Source organism: Macrotis lagotis, chromosome 1 (assembly GCF_037893015.1).
Source record: "Macrotis lagotis isolate mMagLag1 chromosome 1, bilby.v1.9.chrom.fasta, whole genome shotgun sequence".
NCBI classification, from domain to species: domain Eukaryota; kingdom Metazoa; phylum Chordata; class Mammalia; order Peramelemorphia; family Peramelidae; genus Macrotis; species Macrotis lagotis.
This window is the reverse complement of record NC_133658.1, coordinates 547091595-547105339: the sequence shown is the minus strand read 5'-3', so window position 1 is coordinate 547105339 and position 13745 is coordinate 547091595. Positions and strand designations below refer to the sequence as shown.

At 35.9% G+C, this 13745-nt stretch overlaps 1 protein-coding gene across 1 annotated transcript in view; it reads left to right on the top strand.

Moving 5' to 3' along the window:
• RPL24 (ribosomal protein L24) overlaps nucleotides 1–13745 on the top strand; it is a 67949-nt gene that overhangs the window by 48156 nt on the left and 6048 nt on the right. The window contains exon 2 of the mRNA XM_074214389.1: nucleotides 5041–5160. The gene's annotated coding sequence lies outside the window, so the exon portion shown is untranslated. The remainder of the gene's footprint in view (nucleotides 1–5040; nucleotides 5161–13745) is intronic.

Genomic DNA, 13745 nt, shown 5'->3' with positions numbered 1-13745 from the left:
TTAGAAACCAGGAGGGATGGGAATTCAGGGAAGCCTGGAAGGATTTGCATGAACTGATGCTGGGCGGGATGAGCACCCTAACAGCAACATGGGGGTGATGATCAACCTTAATGGACTTGCTCATCCCATCAGTGCAACAATCAGTTACAATTCTGAGGTATCTGCGATGGAGAATACCATCTGTATCCAGAGAAAGAATTGTGGAGTTTGAACAAAGACCAAAGACTATTACCTTTAATTTAACAAAAATAAAAGTTATCTTATGTAATTTTGCTATCTCTTATTCTTTATTTTTCTTCTTTAAAGATATGATTTCTCTCTCATCACATTCAACTTAGATCAATGTATGCCATGGAAACAATGTAAAGACTAACAGACTGTCTTGGGGTGTGGGGGGGGAAGCAAGATTAGGAAAAAAAATGTAAAATTCAAAATAAATAAAATTTTTCTTTTATAAAAAAAGTATATGCTTTTATCAAATTCTGATTTTTTTTCTCTGCACCAGATGGGAAGAGTCATAATAAAAATATTGGTATCTACAGTCAAACATCAATGTGGTGCTTGCTGCCCAACAACTCCAGGAAAAATGACAGGCACAGAACAGAGGTCTGTGTACATGTGTAGACCTGACCATAGCCTTTGGGGTCATCAATCATGAGGGTTTATGGAAAATTGTGTCAAAATTTGGTTGAAGTTCATCACTATTGTAACATGATGGCGTGCTTGCCTGGGTTCTGGATAGTGGATGATGCTTTTGAGATTTCTGGTCACCAAGGGAGTAAAATAAGGATGTGTCCTTGCTCTCATACTTCTTAGCATGATTTTTCAGCCATGTTATCAAATACTGAGGATAAACATAGCCTCAAGGTCAGCTACCACACTGGTGGCAAAGAATGTATGGGAAAGAATAACACATTAACTGTTAGGATGACAAACACATTGCCAGAGTTAGCTCAGTATTTGGGAGGCTCTGAAAGAATATATGGGAAAGAAGAGATATTAGACTAACTACCAAACTGAAGGTCTACAGAAAAGAACTTCAGAATCGATTGTACAGCATGGGAAACACTGGCACAGGACCGCCCAGGGCATGCCTTCATCAGTGAAGGTGCTATGAGGAAGGCGGAATTAAAACAGCTCAAAGGAAATGAGACATTTGTAACTTTAGAGTACCCATCCCAGGTGTTCACATGGACTATTTGTGCCCAACCTGTGGTAGAGCATTCTGAGATTGTATTGGTCTGTTCAGCTACAGTTGGTCACATTGTAATTTGTCTCATAGTGATGTCATTTTGGTCTTCTTTGATAACAAAGGTCAAGAACTAACCAACCAACTACTACTAGGTCTGAATCCTAAAGAGATCAGAAAAAAAAGGGAAAAGAACCTAAGTATACAGTTCTTTTGTAGTAACAAAGAACTGGAAATTGAGGAACATCCTTCATTTGGGGAATAGTAGATTTTCTGCTATGAAGATTTTTTCCTCCCTGTTTCCCTTCGAATCTTGGGAACATCGATTTTATTTGTGCAAAACTTTATTTTTTGTAATCAAAATTACCTTATTTTATCTTCTATGATCCTCTTTCCTTGTTTAAATTCTTCTCTGATCCTCAGATCAAATAGGACATTTTTTTCCTTACTTTTACAGATGCCATGTATCCATTTTGTTTCTATTTATCTAGGTATATAGCATAAAATGTTGGTCTAAACCTAATTTTTGTCATCCTGCTGTCCAGTTTTCTTGGAAGTTTTTATTGAAGAATGAGCCCTTACCCCAGTAGTTAGGACTTTTAGGTTATCAATCATTAGGCTACTATGTTCATTTCTTTCTGTAAGTTATATACCCAATCTTTTCTATTAGACCAAATTTTTAAACTAATATTAAATTATTTTGATGATCAATATAGTTTGAGAGATATTGCTAGGTCCTTTCCCACTTTTTTGCCATTTCTCTTGAAATTTTTGGTCTTTTTTTTTCTCCAGATGAATTTTGATTTTATTTTTTCTAGCTATAAGGTAACACTTTGATCATTTAACAGGTCTGATTTATTTTTTACAAAAAATATGAGATGTGTATATAAGATGCACACATATAAACTTTAAAAGTATTTGTCAGGTGCTCTAAATGTTCCAAGCTTCAGTAATACAATCAGAAAAGCAACAGTCCTTGCTTTTTTTTTTTTTTTTAATTTTTGCAAGGCAGTGGGGTTAAGTGGTTTGCCCAAAGCCACACAGCTAGGTAATTATTAAGTGTCTGAGGTCACATTTGAACTCAGGTACTCCTGATTCCAGGGCCAGTGCTCTATCCACTGCACCACCTAGCAGTCCTTGCTTTTAAAAAATTAACACTTTCCTTGTGGTTCAGAATACATTTGGATGGGTTCAACTACAAGGTAGATGAAAGAATCTGACTAGCCTAAGGGTGAAATTTTAGGGTGGATGGCAAGATTCAGAGGTCCTTTAAGTTCACTAGCAGGTTAGATGACAATGCCTGGTGCGCTGGAAAGTTAGTAGTAAGGGAGATGGTATGGTCAAGGTATCCTCTAGCTTACTGGAAGAATTGCATTTGATGATTCCCTACTCATCCAAGGAGTTTAAGTAACCATGCCCATCCAGCAAATTGAAGAGTAGGGAAGTAGGGGGGAGGAGAAAGTCACTACTTTGGGTGGGGGAAATGGAAAAAAGGCTTAAAGATCTGAGAAGAGCAGGATCTCTACATTCCCTCCCAAAGTCCTTGGGGTGGAGAATATAGAGAATAGCATCAGTCTAGGAGTGGTAAAAGGAAAGGAAGCATTTGTCAGGAGTGTTAAGAAGAAAGGGCTTCCTACAGTGTTTGCTTCTTCTGTACTAAACAGATGAAATCTGAGTTGGTGACTGGCTTCCTAAAGTGGTGTACTTAGGTGGTACTGTAACCTGGGTGGTATTTAGACCAGACTGAGGAGAAGATACCCATGAAGTATGTAAATATAAAACATAATATATGTTAAGTATATATGTATACAAACTTATGTGCACACATATAATTGGTAGGAGGAAAAAAAATTAGTCTCTTGGTCTACTTAATAATATATAAGGGAAAGATAACAGGGTCATAAAGGTTGGTGCCCCTTTCAGATTCTGAATAATCTCATTTGCCAGTGATAACATTTTGCCCTTTTCAGATCCTGAATGACTACCCTGAGTGGTATACTTACTGGATGTAAAAGGCATGAACTTCTGATGATTCACTTGTGTCTAGCCCAATGCCCTTTTCTTTGCCTTTTCACTTATATTTGCCAAAAAAAAAAAAAATGAGACTGAGAATTTAAGCAATTAAGAACAGATTTTGCTACCAATGGAGCTGAAGTTGGTCAAGAAGAAAGCTATATGTAAAGGAAAAACTAAGATGATGAGAATTCAATCTTGACCTTTTCTTTTGTGCCTTTGTAGAATGAAGCAAGTATGAGAAGTGATTTTGTGATACTCTAAATTTATGAAAGCACATTTCAAAGCATTACAAAAAATCTTGTGCACAAAAATTCTGTAAGGGAAGTAAGCCCAGGAAAGATTGGGAAATTCTCAAGACCAAAATTCTAAAGACAAAAAGAAAAACAATTTCACTGAGGAAGGGAAAAAAAAAAAGAATTTAGCCAATGAGGTTACCAACTAATTTAAGGTTTGTTTTGGTTTTTATTTGTTTTTTTACAAGGCAATGGGGTTAAGTGGCTTGCCCAAGGCCACACAGCTAGGTAATTATTAAGTGTCTGAGGCCAGATTTGAACTCAGGTACTCCTGACTCCAGGGCCGGTGCTCTTATCCACTGTACCATCTAGCCGCCCCTAATTTAAGTTTTAAAAAGACATGTGCTGAAAATGGAAACAAGTGCTGGTATAGAGAATAAATTTTAAAATGTAGGACCATTCACTAAGCATGCGGTTAAGAGTACTTAAGCTCAGAATGAACCTAGTTTGATATAGAAAGTTTAGGACAAAATTGTTGTTTTTAAAAATATTAAGGGGTGGCTAGGTGGCACAGTGGCTAGAGCACCGGCCCTGGAGTCAGGAGTACCTGAGTTCAAATCTGGCCTCAGACACTTAATAATTACCTAGCTGTGTGGCCTTGGGCAAGCCACTTAACCCCATTGCCTTGAAAAAAAATTAAAAAAAAATAAAAATATTAATACTGGGAAGAAGAAGAAGCTCAAGGAAATTGGATCCCTACTAAGAATGTAATTATTTTATATACACACATATATATAATGTGTATTTTATATACATATATAAAATATGAATAATGGGCTTATAATAGAAAATGAAGAAAAGTCAGAACTACTCAACAATCCCAAAATTATGGTTAGATTTGATAAACATAAAACATTTAGTAAAAAGTTCTCTGTCATTAGTCTAGTGAGAATAGATTCCAGTGTAAATCTAACACTCTTAGCATCACATAACAAAAATTGTGCAATTTAATAATACATAAGTTTGAGTTCTAAAATTTTTTAGAATTGTTGTCAAATGTATCGCACTGGGACAGCTAGGTGGCACAGTGAATAGAGCACTGGGCCTGGAGGCAGGAGGACCTGAGTTCATATTTGTCCCCAGACACTTAATAATGCCTGTGTAACCCTGGGCAAGTCACTCTTAACCCTATTGCTTTAAATAAATATTTTTTAAAATGTATCATTCGTTGTAAACATTATTTTGTCTACCTGAAATGCTTTCTTTTTGGAAAGATTTAACTACAATTGAAGTTTTCAATTATAAGAAGAAATACCTATAATTCTCTCTCTCTCCATACACATAATACAGGGATTATAATTTGGCTGCATATTCTCACATTTTATACTCTTGTGAATGGTTAAAATATTAAATATAAATATAAATCATAGATATCTTCTGTGAGAGATGGTCTCCCATGAAGTTTCCTTATAAAAACTTTTTTTCATATAGTTTCTGGGCTTTGACTAGGGAGGTAGATTCACAAGGATTTAATGTTGTCCACAGTTACTTTAAGTGGAACTTCTCTATCTCTTGCCCTTGTGTTTTGTTGTTCATATATAGAAAGAAAACATTCTTATGCCAGTGGTGAAAATGACCTTCAAATATCATTGGGAGTCTAGAGAAAGTAAAAAGAAAAAGACTATCTGGTTTCCACAGCACCTGCACTTCTTGGAAAATAAGGTACTTTTAAGAAAATTAAAGTGACTCTTCTTCTGATTGGGTATCTCCTAATTTGGTCAAAAGAAATACATGATGAGGTTTTGTAGAACTTCACTTTTTATAGGGTATAGATTAGCTATAAACAAATATAGTAACAGGAGATTGAAAACTATAACTTTCTAATAGGATAGAGACTAGTCATGAATAATTAGGATAAGAAGGATTGAATTTGCTTTGCTCCAGTTGGGTAATATTAAGAAAGAGATTGTGAGCTTGTTTTACCAAGCCATGTTGGGATAAGAAAGAATTTAGAGGTAGAATTTTTAAATAAAAAGGACCTGCATGTTATTATTTCAGACACACTTCCTGATTTTGCAATGGAAGGTGTCCTTCCTCGAGGAAGTAAAAAAACCTTTCCCAGTCCCTGACTCAGACTCTGGACTCTTGATTCCTGTGAGTGCATTTTATCTCACACATCTTCCACTTTTTGAATTCGTAAAGTACTCATGAGGTTATCAATGTATAAATGCCAAAGCAAATATATTTTACCTAGTAATAAACCTTTTTAAAGAAATTTAATATTTCTGATGTTATTTATAGAAAAAGTGTCAAATACAAATTTTCATTTAATTTCCTTATAATGAGGCTGTTGAGTGCCACATTAGTGAGAATATTTCTAATTACAGCAGGCGCTTTAAGACTATAGTGGGGATAGGTAGTACAGTGAACAGATCAGTAGCTCTGCAGCTGGGAGGACATAAGTCCAAATCTGACCTCAGATGCTCAGTCCCCTGACTCACACACACACACACACACACACACAGACACCCCTTACCAACAATGTGGGAATTGGACAGTTCAGCAGAGGAAGACTGAAGGACCCTCCACGTCCATGGACATTGAATGCCAGGCCCAAGTGCTCTGACTAGACATAGACCTGGGTTGTGGCTATGGATAAGGAGGAAGAGCACAAACCTGTGAGTGCAATAGCAAAATCTGGTCAGGGACCTTCCTGGCTGTGGGTAGTTGTAGGAGGGCAGAATCCCTGGGCTGGGTTCCAGGGCAGAGGGTGAGTTGAAGTTTATTGTTCTGAGAAGGATCACAGGGAATAAGAGAACCTGCAGTCACAGTGTAGATGGGGGCCCTAAGATGTGGCTCAGGGGAAGAGAAAAGTGTTTTAGGTCAGGTCCCCAGAAAGAGTTCAAAAAAACCCAAAAAGAGTACAAAAAACTTGAAGCCTGAAAACATCTTAGGACTAGAACCTGATTATAGTAATAAGCTGCTAAAAAAATGAATAAGCAAAGGAGAAAGAGACTGATCATAGATTGCTATACTGGTGATAGAGAAGAAGATAGTGAAGTGTTTTTTTTTAAAAGGCATTTCTAGCCAGAAATGCTGGACATCCATGACCTATCCATGAGACTGATATCTAATGGGATGCAACTGGCTTTAACTCCACCGGGGAGAAAGACTCTAATAACTCTCAGGAATTTGGACTCTATTCAACAGAATATACTGAACTAGAAGGGTCAGACACTCAGAATTTTCTATGACTTAGATAGAATGATCTAAAAAAAAAAATACACTACCCCCCTAAAAAGGGGGACAGGAAAGAGACGGGAGGAGGGAGGGGATTGAATGGGACAAATCTCATTACACTAAGAGGTACAAAACCCTATGGTAATAGAGGGGAAGAAGGGAGTAGAGGAGAAACACCTGAATCTTCTTCTCATCAGACTTGGCTTAAAGTCAACCTACACATACTCAGTTAACTTATAAAACATCTAACCTTTCAAGAAGTAAAAGGGGAAAAGGGGAGGGGGGACAGAGAAAGGGAAGGGGAGTGGAGGAAATACGGGGGAAATAACAAAAGGAAGGGAAGGGAACAGGGAAAGGGGAAAGAAAGGGGAGGGAGTGATATAGGAGGGCAAACACACTGAAGGGGGTGGTATTCAGAAACAAAATACTGGGGAATATGGATAAAAGGGGGGAAAGGGGGAAAATACAAACAGAGGGAAGATAGCACAGAGGGCAATAAAGAATTAGTAATCATAACCTTAAATGTGAATGGAATGAACTCTCCCTTAAAATGTAAGCAAATAGCAGAGTGGATTAAAAACCAGAATCCTACAATATGCTGCTTACAAGAAACTCATTTGAAGCAGAGAGATCCATATAGAGTAAAGGTAAAAGGTTGGAGCAAAATATATTTTGCTTCAGCTGAAGTAAAAAAAAGCAGGGGTAGCAATCCTTATCTCAGACAAAGCAGCAGCAAAAATAGATAGCATTAAAAGAGATAAGGAAGGAAACTTTATCTTCCTAAAAGGTACCATAGACAATAAAGTCATTTCAATATTGAATATATATGCACCCAGTGGGACAGCACCCAAATTCTTAGAGGAGAAGCTGAAAGAATTACAGGAAGACATAGACAGCAAAACACTACTAGTAGGAGACCTCAACCTCCCGCTATCAGATCTAGATAAATCGAATCATAAAACAAACAAGAAAGAAATTAGGGAGGTAAATAGATTGTTAGAAAAATTAGATATGGTAGACTTATGGAGGAAACTGAATGGGGATAGGAAGGAATATACCTTTTTCTCTGCAGTACATGGAACTTATACAAAAATTGACCATGTACTAGGACATAAAAACCTAATGATCAACTGCAGAAAGGCAGAAATAGTGAATACATCTTTCTCAGATCACAATGCAATAAAAGTCATGTGCAATACTGGGCCAAGGAGATATAGACCCAGAGCAAATTGGAAACTGAATAACCTCATCTTAAAAAATGAGTGGACCAAAAAACAAATTATAGAAAGAATTAACCATTTTATCCTAGATAATGATAATAATGAAACAACATACCAAAACCTATGGGATTCATTCAAAGCAAATCTCAGGGGATATATTATAGCTCTAAATGCTTATATGAATAAATTGGAGAAAGAGGAAATCAATGAACTAAACATGCAACTAAAAAAATTAGAGAAAGAACAAATCAAAAATCCCCAATCAAATACCAAATTAGAAATTTTAAAAATCAAAGGAGAAATTAATAAAATTGAAAGCAAAAAAACTATTGAATTAATAAATAAAACCAAAAGTTGGTATTATGAAAAAACCAATAAAATTGATAAACCTCTGGTCAATTTGATTAAAAAAAAGAAAGAAGAAAACCAAATTGCTAGTATTATAAATGAAAAAGGTGAACTCACCACCAATGAGGAGGAAATTAAAGTAATAATTTGAAATTATTTTGCCCAACTTTATGCCAATAAATTTGATAATCTAAGGGAAATGGATAAATATTTACAAAAATATAAGTTGCCCAGGTTAAATGAAGAAGAGATTAAATACCTGAACAACCCTATCTCAGAAAAAGAAATTCAACAAGCCATTAGTTTTGGTAGAATTGTCATTTTATTATATTAGCTCTACCTATCCATGAGCAGTTGATATTTGCCCAGTTATTTAAATCTGATTTAATTTGTGTGAGAAGTGTTTTATAATTGTTTTCAAAAAGATTCTGAGTCTGTCTTGGCAAATAGACTCCCAAAATAAATCTCCAGGGCCTGATGGATTCACAAGTGAATTCTACCAAACATTTAAGGAACAATTGGTTCCAATCCTATATAAACTCTTTGGAAAAATAGGGAAAGATGGAACTCTGCCTAACTCTTTCTATGAAACCAATATGGTACTGCTACCTAAACCAGGAAGAGTTAAAACAGAGAAAGAAAATTTTAGACCTATCTCCCTGATGAATATGGATGCAAAAATCCTAAATAAAATCTTAGCAGAACAATTACAACAAGTCATCATTAAGATAATACATTATGATCAAGTAGGATTTATTCCAGGAATGCAGGGTTGGTTCAATATTAGGAAAACTGTTAGTATACTCAATTATATCAATAACAAACCTATCAGAAACCATATGATCATATCAATAGATGCTGAAAAAGCTTTTGACAAAATACAGCATCCATTCCTATTAAAAACACTAGAGAGTGTAGGAATAAATGGACTGTTCCTTAAAATAATGAGCAGTATCTGAAACCATCAACAAGCATTATACTCAATGGGGAGAGGCTAGAGGCATTCCCAATAAGATCAGGGGTTAAACAAGGGTGCCCATTATCACCACTACTATTCAATATTGTATTAGAAATGTTAGCATCAGCAATTAGAGAAGAAAAAGAAATTAAAGGAATTAGAATTGGGAAGGAAGAGACAAAACTCTCACTCTTTGCAGATGACATGATGGTCTACCTAGAGAATCCCAAGAAATCATCTAAAAAACTACTGGAAACAATTAGCAATTTTAGCAAAGTTGCAGGTTATAAAATAAACCCCCATAAATCCTCAACTTTCCTATATATGACTAGCAAGAAACAACAGGAAGAGCTAGAAAGAGAAATTCCATTCAAAGTAACCTCAGACAGTGTAAAATACTTGGGAGTCTATTTGCCAAGACAGACTCAGAATCTTTTTGAAAACAATTATAAAACACTTCTCACACAAATTAAATCAGATTTAAATAACTGGGCAAATATCAACTGCTCATGGATAGGTAGAGCTAATATAATAAAATGACAATTCTACCAAAACTAAACTATCTGTTTAGTGCCCTACCAATCAAAATTCCAAAAATTTTCTTTAATGAGTTAGAAAAAAATTGTAAGTAAATTCATATGGAGAAATAAAAAGTCAAGAATTGCAAGAGCTTAATGAAAAAAAAATGCAAACGAAGGTGGCTTAGCACTACCAGATCTAAAATTATATTATAAAGCATCAGTCATCAAAACTGTATGGTATTGGCTAAGAAATAGAGTGGTGGACCAGTGGAATAGACTAGGTGTAAAAGCAGGAGAGGATTATAGTAATCTGCTGTTTGATAAACCCAAAGAGTCAGGCCACCTGGATAAAAACTCCCTTTTTGATAAAAACTGCTGGGATAATTGGAAGTTAGTATGGAAGAAACTTAGATTAGACCAACACCTCACACCCTTTACCAAGATAAGATCCAAATGGTTACAGGACATAGACATAAAAAACAATACCATAAGCAAATTAGAAGATCAAGGACTAGTCTACCTCTCAGATCTATGGAAAGGGGAACAGTTTATGACTAAGGCAGAGTTGAAGAACATCACTAAAAACCAATTAAATGATTTTGATTACATTAAATTAAAAAGTTTTTGCACAGGTAAAACCAATGTAATCAAAATCAAAAGAAAAGTAGTAAATTGGGAAACAATCTTTACAACTAATGATTCTGACAAAGGACTCATTTCTAAAATATACAGAGAACTGAATCATATTTTTAAAACAAAAAGCTATTCCCCAATTGACAAATGGTCAAATGATATACAAAGGCAATTTACAGATGAGGAGATCATAGCCATATGAAAAAATGCTCTAAATCATTAATTATTAGAGAAATGCAAATTAAAGCTTCATTGAGGTACCACCTCACACCTCTCAGATTGGCCATTATGACCAGGAAGGATAATGATCATTGTTGGAAGGGATGTGGGAAATCTGGGACACTATTACACTGTTGGTGGAGCTGTGAACTCATCCAATCCTTCTGGAGAGCTATTTGGAACTATGCCCAAAGGGCAACAAAAATGTGCATACCCTTTGACCCCGCAATACCACTACTGGGTCTATACCCTGAAGAGATGAGGAAAAAGGGTAAAAACATTACTTGTACAAACATATTTATAGCAGCCCTGTTTGTGGTGGCAAAGAATTGGAAATCCAGTAAATGTCCTTCAATTGGGGAATGGTTTAGCAAACTGTGGTATATGTATATCATGGAATACTACTGTTCTATTAGAAATCAGGAGGGACGGGATTTCAGGGAAACCTGGAGGGATTTGTATGAACTGATGCTGAGTGAGATGAGCAGAACCAGAAGAACACTGTACACCCTAACAGCAACATGGGAGTGATGTTCAACCTTGAAGGACTTGCTCATTCCATCAGCGCAACAATTGGGAACAATTTTTGTCTGTCTGCAAAGGAGAGTACCATCTGTATGCAGATAAGGAGCTCTGGAGTTTGAAGAAAGTATAAGGACTATTCCCTTTAATTCGGGAAAAAAAAAACCCAGATGTGGTTTGATCTAGTTACCTCTGAGAATTCTGTTCTCTTTAAGGATTTGATTTCTCTCTCATCACACCCAATTTGTATAGAGGTACAACATGGAAACAAAGTAAAGACTGACGGAGTGTTATCTGTGAGGTGGGGGTGGGGGGAGGGAAGCAAGATTGGGGGAAAACTAAAAAAGGCATTTCTTGGAAGAGTATAAAAAGAACTTTGAAAATCAAATAGAGGTTAAGGAGGCTCAGTGGATAGAGCACTGGCCCTGGAATCAGGAGAACCTGAGTTCATATCTGACCTCAGACACTTAATAATTGCCTAGCTGTGTGACGTAACCCTATTACCTTGCAAAAAAAAACCCAAAACAGGAATTGGGCAAGGTGAAGCTAATGATGTTATAAGATAACCCAGACAAAAACAAAATAAAATGAAAAGAACAAAAAAAGAGAATGTGAAATATGTCATTAGAAAACAACTGATCAGTGGAACAGAATAAACTTAAAACACATAATAGGAAATGACTATAGTAAATTTGTATTTGACACATGTAAAGTTTTAAGTTTTTGGAAAAAGAATTCATTACTTATTTAAAAATTTGATGGGAAAACTAAAAAGCTTTCTGGTAGAAATTGGGCAGTATTAAATATCTTATATTTACCAATATAAGGTCAAAATGGAAATGGACACATGACCTAGATATAAAGGGAGATATCACAAGGAAACTAGAAGAACATGGAACATATAACTTATGACTTATGGATAGGAGAAAATTTATGAATTAATAAGAGACAAAGAACTATGTAAAGTATAAGATATGGAGTAGATAATTTCATTTACATTAAGTTAAAAACTTATTGAACAATGCTGCCAAGGTTAGAAGAAAAGTAGAAAATTGGGGGAATATTTTTTTTAGATTGAGAATGTATTAGGATGTAGAATTTAGAATGTATTATAAAATACACATTTAGAAACATGTATAGTATGGTTTTATATATACAGATACATATACATACAAGTACATATACATATTTGTGTCTAATGAGAGCCTTCTGTAGAGCTGAGTGGAAAGGGAGAAAAAAGGATAGAGCAGAGAACAAAGCAAAACTTAGAAGGAAGCACAGAAAGTAGGGTAGCTTTGAAAACAATTAACAATATGAAATGGAAATTCATGGTTTTATATTGAATCCTTTTTTATGTTGTGGTAACATGGATTTTTGGTTTTTTTCTATTTAAATTTTTTTTTTTTTTTTTTTTTTTTTTAGGTTTTGCAAGGCAAATGGAGTTAAGTGGCTTGCCCAAGGCCACACAGCTAGGTAATTTTTAAGTGTCTGAGACTGGATTTGAACCCAGGTACTCCTGACTCCAAGGCCGGTGCTCTATCCAATACGCCACCTAGGCGCCCCACCTATTTAATTTTAAAACGAAAAAAAAATTGAAAAACTTCATGTGTCTCATTTGACCAAAACTCATCAGGAACATTACATGAAGCTCTATGGAAGAGAATGTTGTCTGAATATAGACTGAAGCATATTATTTTCTTTCTTTCCTTTCAAGTCTTCTTGCACAAAATGATTAATATGGAAATGTTTTACATGATTGCACATGTATAGCATAACCTATATCAGATGTATCAGGGAGGGATGGGGAGGTTGAGAAAGGGATAGAATTTGGAACTCAAAACTTCAAGAAAACAAATGTTAAGAATTGTTTTTAAGTATAAAGGGGGGAGATTTTTTTTTAAAAGAGGTTATACAGGGGTGGCTAGGTGATGTAGTGGATAGAGCACGGGCCCTGGAGTCAGGAGTACCTGAGTTCAAATGTGACCTCAGACACTTAATAATAACTACCTATGTGGCCTTGGGCAAGCCACTTAACCCCATTTGCCTAGCAAAAACTAAAAAAAAAAAGGTTATATATAGGGCAGAACGTGGATAGTGACTCTGCAAAAGAAAATGAAGAGGATCAGATTGGAGAGTCAGGTAATCAGCAGCATCAAATGTGATCGAGAAGTTCTCAAGGACAAGGAATCAGAGAGCAGGGCAATGTCAAATACTATGGAGAGGACAAAAGGAAGAAAAGGGAAAAGTCATTTAACAAGCACCTATTACATGCCAGGCATTTTACAAATATTATCCCATTTGATTCTTACAAGACCCAGAGGGTAGGTGCTATCATTCCCATTTTACTGTATCAGAAATCGAGGCAGACTTGCCCAGGCTCTGAGGCTATATATATTTGAATTCGGAACTTTCAGAGTACCAGCTCAGCAGGAGCCTCCGCACCTATCTAGAGGATGGAAGATAAAGGTCGAAAACAGATTATTGGACCTGTTAATTCAGAGGGTTTTGGTTAACCCGAGAGGAAGTAGTTTCATTCTAGCGGATCAGAAATCAGCCTGCAAGTAGCTGAGGATGGAAAGTGGGAAAGAGAAAGTAAAGAGTGAGAGAAAAGGGTCTAGTTTGGGAAAGGAGAGAGTGGGGGAAAGA